This window comes from Somniosus microcephalus, chromosome 12, assembly GCF_052327205.1.
Source record: "Somniosus microcephalus isolate GS21.2 chromosome 12, FLI_Smic_1.0, whole genome shotgun sequence".
Taxonomy (NCBI): domain Eukaryota; kingdom Metazoa; phylum Chordata; class Chondrichthyes; order Squaliformes; family Somniosidae; genus Somniosus; species Somniosus microcephalus.
The window spans coordinates 26,275,986-26,293,356 of NC_140998.1; positions in this window are offsets into that span (position 1 = coordinate 26,275,986).

Sequence of the window (17,371 nt, forward strand, 5' to 3'; positions counted from 1 at the left end):
GTACAAGAATCCTCTGTATTAGACTCTCATGTATTAGAATCCTGTGTATTAGAATCCTGTGTATTAGAATCTTTTATATTAGGATCCTGTGTTTTAGAATCCTGTGTATTGGAACCCTGTGTATTGGAACCCCTGTGTATTAGAATCTTGTGTATTAGAATCCTGTGTATTAGAATCTGGTGTATTAGAATGCTGTTTATTAGAATCCAGTGTATCAGAATCCTGTGTATTAATATCCTGTGTGTTAGAATCTTGTGTATTGGAATCATGTGTAATAGAATCCTGTAAAATAGAATCCTTTATATTCAAATCCTGTGTATTAGCATCCTATAAATTAGAATCTCGTGTATTAGAATCCTATGTATTAGAACCCTGTGTATTAGAATCTTGTATATTAGAATCCTGTGTATTAGAATCCTGTGTATCAGAATCCTGTGTATTAGAATCCTGTTTATTAGAAACATGTGTATTAGAATCCTGTGTAACAGAATCCTGTGTATTAGGATCCAATGTATTGGAATCTTGTGCATTAGAATCCTGTGTATTAGTATCCTGTGTATTAGAATCCTGTTTATTAGAAACATGTGTCTTAGAATCCTGTGTAACAGAATCCTGTGTATTAGGATCCAGTGTATTGGAATCTTGTGCATTAGAATCCTGTGTATTAGAATCCTGTGTATTAGAATCTGGTGTATTAGAATCCTGTGTATTAGAATCCAGTGTACCAGAATCCTGTGTATTAGAATCCTGTGTATTGGAACCCTGTGTATTGGAACCCCTGTGTATTGGAACACTCTATATTGGGACCCCTGTGTATTGGGACCCCTGTGCATTGGGACCCCCTGTGTATTGGGACACCTGTGTATTGGGTCCCCCTGTGTATTGGAACTCCTGTGTATTTGGACTCTTGTGTATTAGCACCCTGTGTATTGGGACTCCTGTGTATTGGGACTCCTGTGAATTGGAACCTTGTGTATTGGGACCCCTGTGCATTGGGACTCCTGTATATTGGGACCCCCATATATTGGAACCCCAGTACATTGGGGCCCCTGTGTATTGGAACCTTGTGTATTGGGACCCCTGTGTATTAGGACTCCTGTATATTGGGACCCCCATATATTGGAACCCCAGTACATTGGGACCCCTGTGTATTGGAACCCGGTGTATTGGAACACTGTGTATTAGAATCCAATGTATTAGAATCCTGTGTATTACAATCCTGTGTATTAGAATTCTGTGTATTAAACTCCTGTGTTTTAGATCTCTGTGTCTTAGAATCAAGTTTTTTAGAATCCTTTGTATTAGAATCCTGTGTATTAGAATCTTGTGTGTTAGAATCCTGTGTTTTAGAATCCAGTGTATCAGAATCCTGTGTATTAGACTCTTGTGTATTGGAATCATGTGTAATAGAATCCTGTGTAATAGAATCCTATATAATAGAATCCTGTATATTCGAATCCTGTGTATTAGCATCCTATATATTAGAATCCTATGTATTATAATCCTGTGTTAGAATCCATTGTATTAGATCTTTGTTGATTAGAATCCAGTGTATTAGAACCTTGTGTATTAGAAAGTTGTGTATTAGAATCCTGGCCTAGAAATTCAGTATAGCCACTTTTGGGGCGGTAAAGTCGGGCGGGCGCTAAAGTTTGCGCCCGCCGGAAAGTGGAGGCCACTTCGCCGATATTCAGTAGCTTTGGCCAAGGAGTTTGCTCGAGCGCTAAAACTGGCGTTGCACCCCTATCTTTAGGCGCTAAGCCGGCGGTACGGACTGATACCGCCGAGGCCGGGCGCAGCGCAGGTGCGGTCATGTTTTGATTGACAGCAGACACCCTGGCGCCGGCCAGCTCTTAAAGGGGGAAGGGTTGACTTGGTCTGCTGCCACGCCCTGGATACTGCAGCCCTCCAGCTAGGCCTAAACACTGCTGCTGGAGAGAAATAGCGCCAGCAACGATGCAGAGGGCCCGTGAGCGAGCGCAGCGCTTCTCTGCCCATGATTTGAAGGTGCTGCTTAGGGGTTTGGAGAAGAGAAGAGATATCTTGTGCCCGGACAGTGGCAAGAAGGCTCCCAAGAGGCTGTACAGGAGAGCCTGGAGGGAAATCGCCCAGAGGGTCACAGCCAACAGCGATGTCCCCAGGACTGGTGACCAATGCCGGAAAAAGTTTAACGACCTCACTCGGTTGGTCAGGGTGAGTACCCTTTCCATTGTCCTCCTCATCCTTGCATGTGCACCTCACATTATGGGCAAAGGGGCCTCAAAGGCCTAATGGCCAGCCCTCCTCCAGCAGCTATGGCACTGGCATGAACATCAATAGCACTTTCTGCACTTTACACACTGGCCAAGCTATTCGACCATGGGAGGCAGTGCACACAACAACAGGGCACCACACTGGCCAAGCTATTCCACCATGGGAGGCAGTGCACACAACAACAGGGCACCACACTGGCCAAGCTATTCGACCATGGGAGGCAGTGCACACAACAACAGGGCACCACACTGTACTTAGAGGCCGTCCTTTCTCTTGCAGGCCAAGCTGGCCCAGAATCTGAAGAGCCGGACTGTCACCGGGGGAGGCCGTGCCCAGTTCCAGGAGCTCAGTGACCTGGAGGAGCGCGTGGGTCGACTCATGGGTGCCCGGGTGATTGGCCCCCGTTGCAATTGGAGATGCCGACCCTGTGCTGGGCCCCAATGGTAAGGACATGAGCGTTTGGACCTCTCTCGTTCCCCTTGCGCTTCAGATCTACATCCTTTGCCACTGTCCGACCAATGCGCATAATGCCACCACTCATGCCTCCCTCGCTGACGCCCTGTCCTCACTCTAAAGCTACTCTTGTGCCTTCCTGCTTTCAGCTGGTGAGGAGGAGGTCCCTGAGGCTGCGAGTGTCAGTCCCTCGGAAGAGGAGGACGACGAGGAGCAAGAGGAAGGCGGCACATCGGGGGAACCCTCATCCGGGCCAGGGGATGGCAATGGAGGGGACACGTCTTGCCTGGAGGAGAGCCAGGGGGAAGTGTTGCAGGGGGGTGTAGCTCCTGTGCCCAGTGGCGTCCAGCCACGCGGGAAGGGTCGGGCAGCACGGCTGCCTTCTCCCCAGAGGGGGGAAGTGTTGCAGGGGAGTGTAGCTCCTGTGCCCAGTGGCGTCCAGCCACGCGGGAAGGGTCGGGCAGCTCGGCGGCCATCTCCCCAGAGGGAGAGTCCGGCCTCCAGTCCGGAGACGGTCCTCGCCCAGGAGGTGCGCCTCCTTGATCAAATATCCGCGGACTCGGATCGTCGGCACACCGAGTTCATGGGGGTTGTGGGACGGTTGCCTGAGGCCATTGAGTCCCTGGCTCATAGTGTGGCCGATTTCGGGGCCTCACAGGCCAGGGGTTTAGAAGAACTCGCGGCAGCACAGGCCAGGGGTCACGAACAATTCGGGGCAGCACAGGCCAGGGGTCACGAAGAATTCAGGGCATCACAGGACGCGAGTCGGGCCGATTTCAGGGCAGCACAGGCAGCGAGTGCAGAGTTGATGAGTGGTGCCGTGCAGTCACTGGCTGGTCTGATGCGGGCACAGACCAGGGCAGTACGGGCACTCACTGCTGCCACACTCGCTATGTCACGCACGCATCGCCAGGGCACCCGCCACGCTGCTGCAGCACAGCGGTCTGGGCTTCACCAGATTGCTGCGCTTGCTGCAGTGCCAGCCCGGCCGACTGCCAGTGTCTCTGGCGACCAGCGAGCACCTGGCATCAGCCAGCTTGTCCCCATTGCTGCAGCCGCCACTGCCACTCCCCCAGCAAAGCTGCGACGAGCTGCTGGAGAGACTGATGCTGCCCAGCCACAGCTGCAGCAGTCAGCAGCCGGCCCCTCCAGGGCCGGAGCTCGTCTAGGCCGACCCCCAAGGGCATCTGCCATCACGCATTGTGCCCCTCAGGAGCCTTCCCCCAGCCTTGCAACACCCACAGGGCCCAGGTTGAGGCGGAGCAGCAGGTCGGCCAGGGGCCGGAAAAGCCTGGACAAGGACTCGCCCTCTCGGCACACAAAGTAGAGTGTGTTGCCAAATGTTTTTTATATGGGGGTGTTTGTGTTCTCTATGGGGGGGTTTATTTTGGTAAGGCCGAAGATGAAGGCAAATGTTTTTTTATATGGGGGTGTTTGTGTTCTCTATGGGGGGGTTTGTCTTGGTAAGGCCGAGGATGAAGGCCATTTGGATGGACAAGTTTTGTTATTCCTCCCCAGGTTGTGGGAGTGAGATATGTTTTTGACTGTTTTTTGGGGGTCTTGTCTGTTTTTGGGTTTCATGTGGGAAGGGCCCTGAGTTTGTTAAATAAAGCTTTTTATTTATTCAGCTTGTCCATGTGTGATGTTTCAAGTGGTTGTTGCGTTAACCGGCTGAGGGCTTGCGGAGCGGCTGCATTCAGGTGCGTTCATTGCCACAAGCCATTCCCTGACAGGGGGCCTAGAAGTGTCGTTCAATAAGCCGCCGACGGACGGCCCTTGGACCTTGTGGCTCCCTCCTGGGCTGGTACTCCTCCTCCTCCTCCTCCTCCTCCTCATGGTCCTCCTGCTCATCCTCCTGAGGTGGTGGTCCAACGTGAGGTGGCAGTGCCTGAGTCCTGCGGATAGCCAGGTTGTGCAGCATGCAGCAAACGACGACGAACTGGGAGACTCTATCCGGCGAATACTGCAGAGATCCGCCGGAACGATCCAGGCAGCGGAACCATTGCTTGAGGACGCCAATCGTTTGCTCTATGATGTTCCTTGTGGCTTGATGGCTTTCGTTGTATGCCTCCTCAGCAGGGGTCCTGGGCGCGCGGAGCGGGGTCATGAGCCATGTACACTAAGGATAGCCTTTGTCACCGATAAGCCATCCTCTTGGGGGAGGCTGTGCCTGGAACATGTCAGCCACAGTAGTCTGGCGCAGGATAAATGCATCGTGGCTGCTTCCTGGAAAGCGGGCATTGACAGCTAGGATGCGCTGCCTGTGGTCACACACCAGCTGTACATTGAGGGAATGGTAGCCCTTCCGGCTGCGGTAATCCTCGGCACTGTCGATAGGTGCCCGCATAGCCACATGCGTGCAGTCAATGGCGCCCTGCACCATGGGGAAGTCGGCGATCCTCGCAAATCCGACTGCACGCTGCTCCTGCCTCTCTAGGGTCATGGGGAAGGAGATGAATTGGTGTCTCCTTGCGAAAAGGGCATCGGTGACCTGCCGGATGCAGCGATGCACGGCGAACTGGGAGATGTTCGCTATGTCCCCAGCAGCGGCTTGGAAGGAGCCGCTTGCATAAAAGTTCAGAGCCACCGTGACCTTCACTTCCACCGACAGAGACGTCCTGCACATCAGCTGTGGACGCAGATCTCTGTGAAGCAGCTGGCAGATCTCTGCAACCACCTCCCTTCTGAAGCGCAGCCTCTTAGCACACTGCGCGGCAGTCATGGTGAGATAGGACACCTGCTGGCGGTATTCCCTGAGTGGGTAAGGCCTATGTTGCCGACGCCTGATGGCCCCTCTGTGTCTAGGCATGGCTGCCCCTCTCACACAGCGTCTGCGAGCCCTTCGCACATAATGCTGGAAGTGAGGGTTGGAACCCCATGCAGCCCCCATAATACAGTTGCAAACAGTGAAATCACAATGAGACAAATTTGCAAGCTCTGGCCAGAAGCCAAAAATACCTCTCCTATGTTGGCCCAATTCAGTAAGGTCTCTTCCTTGGTCTCTGTCCAGAAATCCGTAGCACTAAAGTCATTGCAGCAAAATGGCTGCCCTTTATAGTTCAGTCTAAGTGCCCTTTAATTAGCGCTCCCCAAGGCCCGCAGGGCCTCTGCTGCGTTCCACTTCACAGTTCTTAACAGCGTCACGCCCACATTGGGCGGGCGCCACTGAAGTTCCGGTTTGGGGCGCACAAACGGTGTTGCACGACGAAATGACGTCATAAGCTGCGCGCGCAGCTGAGCGCGCGCAAACACTTTGCGCCGGCGCTAAATGTCAACTGAAGTTGGGCGTAGGCGCAGATCGGTCTGCGCCCGGGCGCTAAGTGCCTAGCGCTCGAAATCTACCCCTCTTATGGCGCTAACGGCTGGCGAACGCAACTGAATTTCTAGGCCCCTGTGTAATAGAATCCTGTGTATTAGGATCTGGTGTATTACAATCCTGTGTATTAGAATCTGGTGTATTGGAATCTTGTGTATTAGATCTCTGTGTATTAGAATCCTGTGTATCAGAATCCTGTGTATTAGAATCCTGTGTATCAGAATCCTATGTATTAGAATCCTATGTATTAGAATCTTGTGTATTGGAATTGTGTGTAATAGAATCCTGTATAATAGAATCCTGTATATTTGAATCCTGTGTATTAGCATCCTACATACTGGAATCCTATGTATTAGAATCCTGTGTATTAGAGTCCTATGTATTAGAATCTTGTATATTAGAATCCTGTCTTTTAGAATCCTGTGTATTGGAACCCTGTGTATTGGGACCCTTGTGTATTGGAACCCATGTGTATTGGGAATCCTGTGTATTAGAATCCTGTGTATTAGAATCCTGTGTATTAGAATCTTGTGTATTAGAATCTGGTGTATTAGAATCCTGTGTATTAGAATCCAGTGTATTAGAATCCAGTGTATTAGAATCCAGTGTATCAGAATCCTGTGTATTAGAATCCTGTATATTAGAATCTTGTGTATTAGAATCCTGTGTATTAGAATCTGGTGTATTAGAATCTTGTGTATTAGAAACTTGTGTATTAGAATCCTGTGTTTTAGAATCTTGTGTATTAGATTCTGGTGTGTTAGAATCCTGTATAATAGAATCCTGTATATTCGAATCCTGTGTATTAGCATCCTATATAGAAGAATCCTGTGTCTTCTAATCCTGTGTATTAGGATCCTGTGTATTAGAATCTTGTATATTAGAATCCTGTGTTTTAGAATCCTGTGTGTTAGAATCCAGTGTATTGGAACCCCTGTGTATTGGAACACTGTGTATTGGGACCCCTGTGTATTGGGACCCCCTGTGTATTGGAAAACTGTGTATTGGGACCCTTGTGTATTGGGACCCCTGTGTATTGGGACTCCTGTGTATTGGAACACTGTGTATTGTGTGTATTGGGACCCCCTGTGTATTGGAACACTGTGTATTAGGACTACTGTATATTGGGTCCCCCCATATATTGGAACCCCAGTACATTGGGACCCCTGTGTATTGGAACCCGGTGTATTGGAATGCTGTGTATTAGAATCCAATGTATTAGAATCCTGTGTATTACAATCCTGTGTATTAGAATTCCGTGTATTAAATTCCTGTGTTTTAGATCTCTGTATCTTAGAATCAAGTTTTTTAGAATCCTTTGTATTAGAATCCTGTGTATTAGAATCTTGTGTATTAGAATCCTGTCTATTAGAATCCTGTGTATTAGAACCCTGTGTATTGGAATCGTGTGTAATATAATCCTGTATAATAGAATCCTGTATATTCGAATCCTGTATATTAGCATCCTATATACAAGAATCCTGTGTCTTAGAAACCTGTGTATTAGAATCCTGTATATTAGAATCTTGTATATTAGAATCCTGTGTTTTAGAATCCTGTGTGTTAAAATACATTGTATTAGATCTTTGTTGATTAGAATCCAGTGTATTAGAATCTTGTGTATTAGAAACTTGTGTATTAGAATCCTGCGTAACAGAATCCTGTGTATTAGAATCCAGTGTAGGAGAATCCTGTGTATCAGAATCCTGTGTATTAGAATCCTGTGTATTAGAATCCTGTGTATTAGAATCTTGTGTATTGGAATCGTGTGTATTAGAATCTGGTGTATTCGAATCCTGTGTATTAGAATCCTATATATTAGAATCCTATATATTAGAATCCTATGTATTAGAATCCTGCGCATTAGAGTCACGTGTACAAGATTCCTGTGTATTAGAATCTTGTATATTAGAATCCTGTGTATTAGAATCCTGTGTGTTAGAATCCATTGTATTAGATGTTTGTTGATTAGAATCCAGTGTATTAGAATCTTGTGTATTAGAAACTTGTGTATTAGAATCCTGTGTTTTAGAATCTTGTGTATTAGATTCTGGTGTGTTAGAATCCTGTATAATAGAATCCTGTATATTCGAATCCTGTGTATTAGCATCCTATATAGAAGAATCCTGTGTCTTCTAATCCTGTGTATTAGGATCCTGTGTATTAGAATCTTGTATATTAGAATCCTGTGTTTTAGAATCCTGTGTGTTAGAATCCAGTGTATTGGAACCCCTGTGTATTGGGACCCCCTGTGTATTGGAACACTGTGTATTGGGACCCCTGTGTATTGGGACCCCCTGTGTATTGGAAAACTGTGTATTGGGACCCTTGTGTATTGGGACCCCTGTGTATTGGGACTCCTGTGTATTGGAACACTGTGTATTGTGTGTATTGGGACCCCCTGTGTATTGGAACACTGTGTATTAGGACTACTGTATATTGGGTCCCCCCATATATTGGAACCCCAGTACATTGGGACCCCTGTGTATTGGAACCCGGTGTATTAGAATCCAATGTATTAGAATCCTGTGTATTACAATCCTGTGTATTAGAATTCCGTGTATTAAATTCCTGTGTTTTAGATCTCTGTATCTTAGAATCAAGTTTTTTAGAATCCTTTGTATTAGAATCCTGTGTATTAGAATCTTGTGTATTAGAATCCTGTCTATTAGAATCCTGTGTATTAGAACCCTGTGTATTGGAATCGTGTGTAATATAATCCTGTATAATAGAATCCTGTATATTCGAATCCTGTATATTAGCATCCTATATACAAGAATCCTGTGTCTTAGAAACCTGTGTATTAGAATCCTGTATATTAGAATCTTGTATATTAGAATCCTGTGTTTTAGAATCCTGTGTGTTAAAATACATTGTATTAGATCTTTGTTGATTAGAATCCAGTGTATTAGAATCTTGTGTATTAGAAACTTGTGTATTAGAATCCTGCGTAACAGAATCCTGTGTATTAGAATCCAGTGTAGGAGAATCCTGTGTATCAGAATCCTGTGTATTAGAATCCTGTGTATTAGAATCTTGTGTATTAGAATCTTGTGTATTGGAATCGTGTGTATTAGAATCTGGTGTATTCGAATCCTGTGTATTAGAATCCTATATATTAGAATCCTATGTATTAGAATCCTGCGCATTAGAGTCACGTGTACAAGATTCCTGTGTATTAGAATCTTGTATATTAGAATCCTGTGTATTAGAATCCTGTGTGTTAGAATCGATTGTATTAGATGTTTGTTGATTAGAATCCAGTGTATTAGAATCTTGTGTATTAGAAACTTTTGTATTAGAATCCTGTGTAATAGAATCCTGTGTATTAGAGTCTGGTGTATTGGAATCTTGTGTATTAGATCTCTGTGTATTAGAATCCTGTGTATTAGAATCCTGTGTATTGGAACCCCTGTGTATTGGAACCACTGTGTATTGGAACACTGTATATTGGGACCCCTGTGTATTGGGACCCCTGTGTATTGGGACCCCTGTGTATGGGTACCCCCTGTGTATTGGAACACTGTGTATTGGGACCCTTGTGTATTGGGACTCCTGTGTGTGAGGATCGGAACTCGGTGGACCCAACTGCAGTAAGGCAAACTGAGGCAGAGGTAAGGTTGCAAAATAAAGGTAGACTTTACTTGACATAAACAAAATAACAATAGTACAGAATACAGGCAAGCAGACCAGCACAAGGTATCTCCAGGCAGTGCAACTCAAGACTGAGCAAAGAACATAAAGTGAATACCACTTAAATAGTAGGCATTTAACAATGCACAGGTGAATACAATAATGAATAAAGAAGGACACAATTAAGAGAGTTCATGGAGCCCTCTGGTGGCGAGGCGAGGCAGAGTCTGGGTCATTCCTTACAGAACCCCCCCGCTAGGAACGGCCCCTGACGTTCCCCCAGAAGGTCCATGGTGACGACGAAAAAAAATTCCGTACTAAATCGCGATCCAGGATGTCTCGGTCCGGGACCCAAGAGCGTTCCTCCGGACCATATCCCTCCCAGTCCACCAGGAACTGGAGGCCCCCGCGAACCCGGCGAGATTCCATCAGGCGACGGACCGTGTAAGCAGGCTGGCCGTCGATGATGCGGGGAGCAGGAGGAGGCCTCGTGGCGGGCGCCAGGGAACTGCTGGCCACTGGCCGAAGCCGGGAGACATGGAAGGTAGGATGAATCCGCATGGAGCGGGGTAGCTGGAGACGGTAGGACACCGGGTTGACCTTTCTCAACACCATGAAGGGGCCGATGAAACGAGGCGCCAGCTTGCGGGACTCCACTCGCAGCGGGAGATCCTGCGTAGAAAGCCAGACCCTCTGACCAGAACGGAATGAAGGAGCCGGTCTGCGCCGCTTGTTGGCCTGGATCTGCCGTTGTCGAGAAGCTCGTTGCAAGGCCAGCCGCGCTCTCCTCCAGGTCCGCCGACAACGCTGGACAAACCTCTCCGCGGACGGAACCCCCACCTCGAGCTCCTGCTCCTGGAACAGTGGGGGTTGAAAACCGAACTGGCACTCGAACGGCGACAGTCCTGTGGGGGAGCAGCGCAACGTGTTGTGCGCGTACTCAGCCCAGGCGATGTGACGACTCCAGGTCGCAGGGTTAGCGGACACGAGACACCTCAGGGTCGTCTCCAGGTCTTGGTTGATTCGTTCTGTTTGACCGTTCGACTGAGGGTGGAAACCCGAGGAAAAACTGACAGTAGCTCCAATGAGCTTGTAGAAGGCTTTCCAAAACCGGGAGGCGAATTGTGGACCACGGTCAGAAACGATGTCAAGGGGCAAACCGAATAACCTGAAAACATGCTGGACCACGAGCTCGGCTGTCTCTTGGGCTGAGGGAAGCTTGGGCAAGGGCAGAAAACGACAGGCTTTGGAGAAGCGATCTACGATGACCAGAATGACCGTGTTGCCTTGAGATGGTGGAAGGCCTGTGATGAAATCCACCGAGAGGTGTGACCAGGGACGAGTGGGAATGGGGAGAGGATGCAGCAAACCCTGGGGGCGAGATCGAGGGTTCTTGTTTCGTGCACAAATGGCACAAGCTGCCACGAACGCCTTTACGTCCTTCTCCATGGTGGGCCACCAGAACCTTCTACGAAGAAACTCCAGCGTCCTGGATGCGCCTGGATGACCGGTGAGTCGCGATGAATGCCCCCACTGCAGGACTTGTGAGCGTGCCGTGTTGGGAACAAAAAGGCGACCTGGTGGGCCGTTGCCAGGGTCTGCCTCCCTCTGTTGCGCCTTTCTGACCAGCGTCTCGATTCCCCAGCAAACTGGTGCTACAATTCGGGAAGTAGAAATAATAGGTTCTGGTTGTCTCTCCCGCTCGGGTGGATCAAATTGCCTGGAGAGAGCATCAGGCTTGAGATTCTTGGAACCTGGACGATATGATAGGACAAAGTCAAAACGATTAAAAAACAGTGCCCAGCGAGCTTGACGAGAGTTAAGTCGTTTGGCCTCCTGGATATAGGCCAGATTCTTATGGTCAGTCCAGACAATGAACGGGTGTTTAGACCCCTCCAACCAATGTCTCCACTCCTCCAGTGCCAACTTAACTGCCAGTAATTCCCTGTTCCCAATATCATAGTTTCGTTCAGCGGGAGTGAGTCGGCGAGAGAAAAAGGCGCAAGGGTGCAGTTTGTTGTCGTTAGACCGTTGGGATAAAACGGCGCCCACTCCTATATCCGAGGCATCCACCTCGACAATGAAGGGGCGTGAGGGATCCGGAATAACGAGGACAGGAGCAGACGTGAAGCGCCACTTGAGATCCTCGAAAGCCTGCGCAGCCTCAGCGGACCAACTGAACCGGGTAGAGGCGATCCTGGTGAGGGCGTTAAGAGGGGCAGCAATGGTGCCGAAGTTTCTGATGAACCTCCGATAGAAGTTAGCAAATCCCAAGAAACGTTGCACCTGTTTGAGAGAGGTGGGTGGTGGCCAATCTCGGACAGCTTGGGTCTTGCCAGGGTCCATTTGGATGTTACCGCTGGAGATGATGAAGCCCAGAAATGAAACTGTGGAAACGTGAAATTCACACTTCTCCGCCTTGACAAACAAGTGGTTGTTAAACAAAAGTTGCAGGACTTGTCTTACATGCCGGACATGATCGTGAAGAGTTTTGGAGAAAATGAGAATGTCATCCAGGTAGACAAAAACAAAGCGATTCAGCATGTCTCGGAGAACGTCGTTGATGAGCGCCTGGAACACAGCAGGGGCGTTGGTCAATCCAAAGGGCATAACCAGGTACTCATAGTGCCCAGTGGGTGTATTGAATGCCGTCTTCCACTCGTCCCCTTCGCGGACGCGGATGAGGTTGTAGGCGTTGCGGAGGTCCAATTTAGTGAAGACCGTGGCTCCCTGAAGTAGCTCGAAGGCCGTCGACATGAGTGGAAGAGGATAACGGTTCTTTATAGTAATCCGGTTAAGGCCACGGTAGTCGATGCAGGGACGGAGACCTCCATCTTTCTTACTCACGAAGAAAAAACCGGCACCAGCAGGAGAGGTGGACGGACGGATGAAGCCAACGGTGAGGGCATCACGGACATACTCCTCCATGGCGGCGGTCTCAGGAGCAGAAAGGGAAAAGATCCTACCCCTAGGTGGGCATGTCCCAGGCAGGAGGTCAACGGCACAGTCATATGGCCTATGAGGGGGAAGTGATGTGGCTCGAACCTTACTGAAGACCTCTTTTAGATCCTCATACTCGGGTGGCACTCGGGACAATTCAGAGCGTGATGGGAACTCCTGGGGCTGGGAAGGAGACTTGGCGCGAAGACAGGTAGTATGGCAGGCGGAGCCCCATTCCGTAAGCCGGCCGGTGGCCCAATCTAAGCGAGGATTATGGCAGGCCAACCAAGGGTAACCCAGAATTAATGGAAACTGGGAAGAGTGGATAAGGGAGAATTGGATGGTCTCAAAATGTTGTCCTTCCACGCCCAAACACAGAGGGGCAGTATAATGGTGAACGGTTCCAGAACCCAGGGGTCTTCCATCCAGGGCAACAACAGTGAGGGGGTGATCAGGATGGGTCAGGGGAATCTTGAGCTGTTTAGCTAACCCCAGATCTATGAAGTTACCATCAGACCCCGAATCCACCATGGCCTTAAGATCATATTGTTGATTGTCCCAGAAAAGGGAGGATGCCAGCAAAACCCTAGAAACAGTGTGGTCGGAAGGGATGGTTATGCTCATCTCAGGTCCCTCCGTCCTGGATGAGCCCTGGCTTTTCCCACCAAATCAGGACAGGAAGAGCGGAAGTGGCCAGCTCTCCCACAACAGAGACAAGATCCCTCTCTCATTCGGCGATCATGTTCGGGCTGCGAGAGGCGGGTTACTCCCACCTGCATGGGCTCCTCTGGATCGGTCAAAGATGGACTCGGGATGGCTCGGAGGTTCTCAGATGGCTTCGAAGCAGGAAAAGCTCTGGTCTCTGGAAACGGAGTGAAAAAGGAGTGGCGTTCTCTTCGCCTCTCACGGAGCCGATTATCCACACGAACGGAGATATCAAAAAGAGACTCCAAATCACTCACCGGATCCCTGGAAGCCAGTTCGTCCTTGATCTCATCCGTGAGACCGTGGCGAAAAGTGGCGATGAGCGCCTCCGAATTCCATTGGCTTTCAGCAGCGAGAGTGCGAAACTCAATAGCGTAGTCCGCAACACTACGAACCCCCTGGCGAAACCGAAGTAGTCTGTTAGATGCTTCTCTCCCACTGACAGGGTGATCAAAAACCCTTCTCATTTCTTCCGAGAAAAGTTGGTAGTTCGAACATACCGGCGTTTGCTGTTCCCAGACGGCTGTAGCCCAGGTAAGCGCCTTGCCGGTAAGTAGCGAAATGATGTAGGCCACTCGGGAACAGTCACTGGGAAATAATGAACCCTGCAGTTGGAAAACCAGGGAACACTGGATTAGGAAACCTCGACATCCTCCTGGGTTACCGTCGTAGCGCTCGGGTGCAGGTAATCGGGGTTCTCTCAGAGGAGAAGGCGAAACCGTAGGAGCGGGTAACGGTGCAGGAGCGGCTTGGATCACCTGACTCTGTTTCTGGCTCTGATGGAAAGTGATGACGAGGCCCTCCAGCAGATTCTGGTTTCGGAAGACTGCCGTGGCAAGACACTGCAGTTCGTTCAAAATAAGTTGTAGCTGTTCAGAAACTTGTCTTGGCCATTGGTCCTTCTCTGCTGGGTCCATGTTTTGGCTCAGTCTTGCTGTGAGGATCGGAACTCGGTGGACCCAACTGCAGTAAGGCAAACTGAGGCAGAGGTAAGGTTGCAAAATAAAGGTAGACTTTACTTGACATAAACAAAATAACAATAGTACAGAATACAGGCAAGCAGACCAGCACACGGTATCTCCAGGCAGTGCAACCCAAGACTGAGCAAAGAACATAAAGTGAATACCACTTAAATAGTAGGCATTTAACAATGCACAGGTGAATACAATAATGAATAAAGAAGGACACAATTAAGAGAGTTCATGGAGCCCTCTGGTGGCGAGGCGAGGCAGAGTCTGGGTCATTCCTTACACTGTGTATTGGAACCTCTGTGTATTGGGACTCCTGTGTATTAGAACCCTGTGTATTGGGACTCCTGTGTATTGGAACCTTTTGTATTGGGACCCCTCTGTATTGGAACCTTGTGTATTGGGACCCCTGTGTATTAGGACTCCTATATATTGGGACCCTCAGCTATTGGAACCCCAGTACATTGGGACCCCATGTGTATTGGAACCCAGTGTATTGGAACGCTGTGTATTAGAATGCAATGTATTGGAATCCTGTGTATTACAATCCTGCATATTAGAATTCTGTGTATTAGCATCCTATATATTAGAATCCTATGTATCAGAATTCTGCGCATTAGAATCACGTCTACAAGAATCCTGTGTATTAGAATCTGGTGTATTAGAATCTTGTATATTAGAATTTTGTGTATTCAAGTCCTGTTTATTAGGATCCTGTGTATTAGAATTCTGTGAATTAGAATCCTGTGTATTCGAATCTTGTGTATTAGAGTCCTCTGTATTAGAATCCTTTGTATTAGAATCCTGTGTATTAGAGTCCTGTGTATTAGAATTCTGTGTAATAGTATCCAGTGTATTAGAATGCTGTGTATTAGAGTCCTCGATATTAGAATCTTTTGTATTAGAATCTTGTGTAATATAATCCTGTGTATTAGAATCATGTGTATTCAAATCCTGTGTAATAGAATCCTGTGTAATAGAAAGCTGTAAGTTACAACTCTGTGTATTAGAATCCTTATATTAGAATCCTGTGTATTAGAATTCTGTGTATTAGAATTCTGTGTATTAGCATCCTGTGTAATAGAACCCTGTGTCATAGAAAGCTGTCTGTTAGAACTCTGTGTATTTGAATCCTGTGTATTTGAATCCTGTGTATTAGAATCCGGTGAATTAGAATCCTGTGTATTACTATCCTGTGTATTAGAATGCTGTGTATTCGAATCCTGTGTATTAGAATCATGTGTATTAGAATCCTATGTATTAGAATCCTGTGTATGAGAATCCTGTTTAGTAGAATCATGTGTATTAGAATCCTGTGTATTAGAATCCTGTGTATTAGAGTCCTCTGTATTAGAATCCTTTATATTAGAATCTTGTGTAATATAATCCTGTGTATTAGAACCATGTGTATTCAAATCCTGTGTAATAGGATCCTGTGTAATAGAAAGCTGTCAGTTAGAACTCGGTGTATTAGAATCCTTGTATTAGAATCCTGTGTATTAGAATTCTGTGTTTTAGCATCCTGTGGAATAGAATCCTGTGTCATAGAAAGCTGTCTGTTAGAACTCTGTGTATTTGAATCCTGTGTATTAGAATCCTGTGTATTAGAATCCTGTGTATTAGAATCCTGTTTAATAGAATCTTGTGTATTAAAATCCTGTGTATGAGAATCCTGTGTATTAGAATCCTGTGTATGAGAATCCTGTTTATTAGAATCCTGTGTATTAGAATCCTGTGTATGACAATCCTGTGTATTAGAACCCTGTGTATGAGAATCCTGTGTATTAGAATCCTGTGTATGAGAATCCTGTTTAGTAGAATCATGTGTATTAGAATCCTGTGTATTAGAATCCTTTGTATGAGAATCCTGTGTATTAGAATCCTGTGTATTAGAATCATGTGAATTAGAATCATGTGTATTAGAATCCAGTGTAGGAGAATCCTGTGTATTCGAATCCTGTGTATTCGAATCCTGTGTATTAGAATCCTGTGTATTAGAACTCTGGTTTTTAGAATCCTGTGTATTAGAATCCTGTGTATTAGAATCCTGTGTATTAGAACTCTGGTTTTTAGAATCCTGTGTACAGGAATCCTGTGTACAGGAATCCTGTGTATTAGAATCTTGTGTATTAGGATCCTGTGTATTAGACTCCTGTGTACTAGAATCTTGTATATTAGAATCCTGTGTATTAGAATCCTGTGTGTTAGAATCCATTGTATTAGATGTTTGTTGATTAGAATCCAGTGTATTAGAATCTTGTGTATTAGAAACTTTTGTATTAGAATCCTGTGTAATAGAATCCTGTGTATTAGAGTCTGGTGTATTGGAATCTTGTGTATTAGATCTCTGTGTATTAGAATCCTGTGTATTAGAATCCTGTGTATTGGAACCCCTGTGTATTGGAACCACTGTGTATTGGAACACTGTATATTGGGACCCCTGTGTATTGGGACCCCTATGTATGGGGACCCCCTGTGTATTGGAAGACTGTGTATTGGGACCCTTGTGTATTGGGACTCCTGTGTATTGGATCCTCTGTGTATTGGGACTCCTGTGTATTGGAACCTCTGTGTATTGGGACTCCTGTGTATTAGAACCCTGTGTATTGGGACTCCTGTGTATTGGAACCTTTTGTATTGGGACCCCGCTGTATTGGAACCTTGTGTATTGGGACCCCTGTGTATTAGGACTCCTATATATTGGGACCCTCAGCTATTGGAACCCCAGTACATTGGGACCCCATGTGTATTGGAACCCGGTGTATTGGAATGCTGTGTATTAGAATCCAATGTATTGGAATCCTGTGTATTACAATCCTGTGTATTAGAATTCTGTGTATTAGCATCCTATATATTAGAATCCTATGTATCAGAATTCTGCGCATTAGAATCACGTCTACAAGAATCCTGTGTATTAGAATCTGGTGTGTTAGAATCTTGTATATTAGAATTTTGTGTATTCAAGTCCTGTTTATTAGGATCCTGTGTATTAGAATTCTGTGAATTAGAATCCTGTGTATTCAAATCCTGTGTATTAGAGTCCTCTGTATTAGAATTCTGTGTATTAGAATCCTGTGTATTAGAGTCCTGTGTATTAGAATTC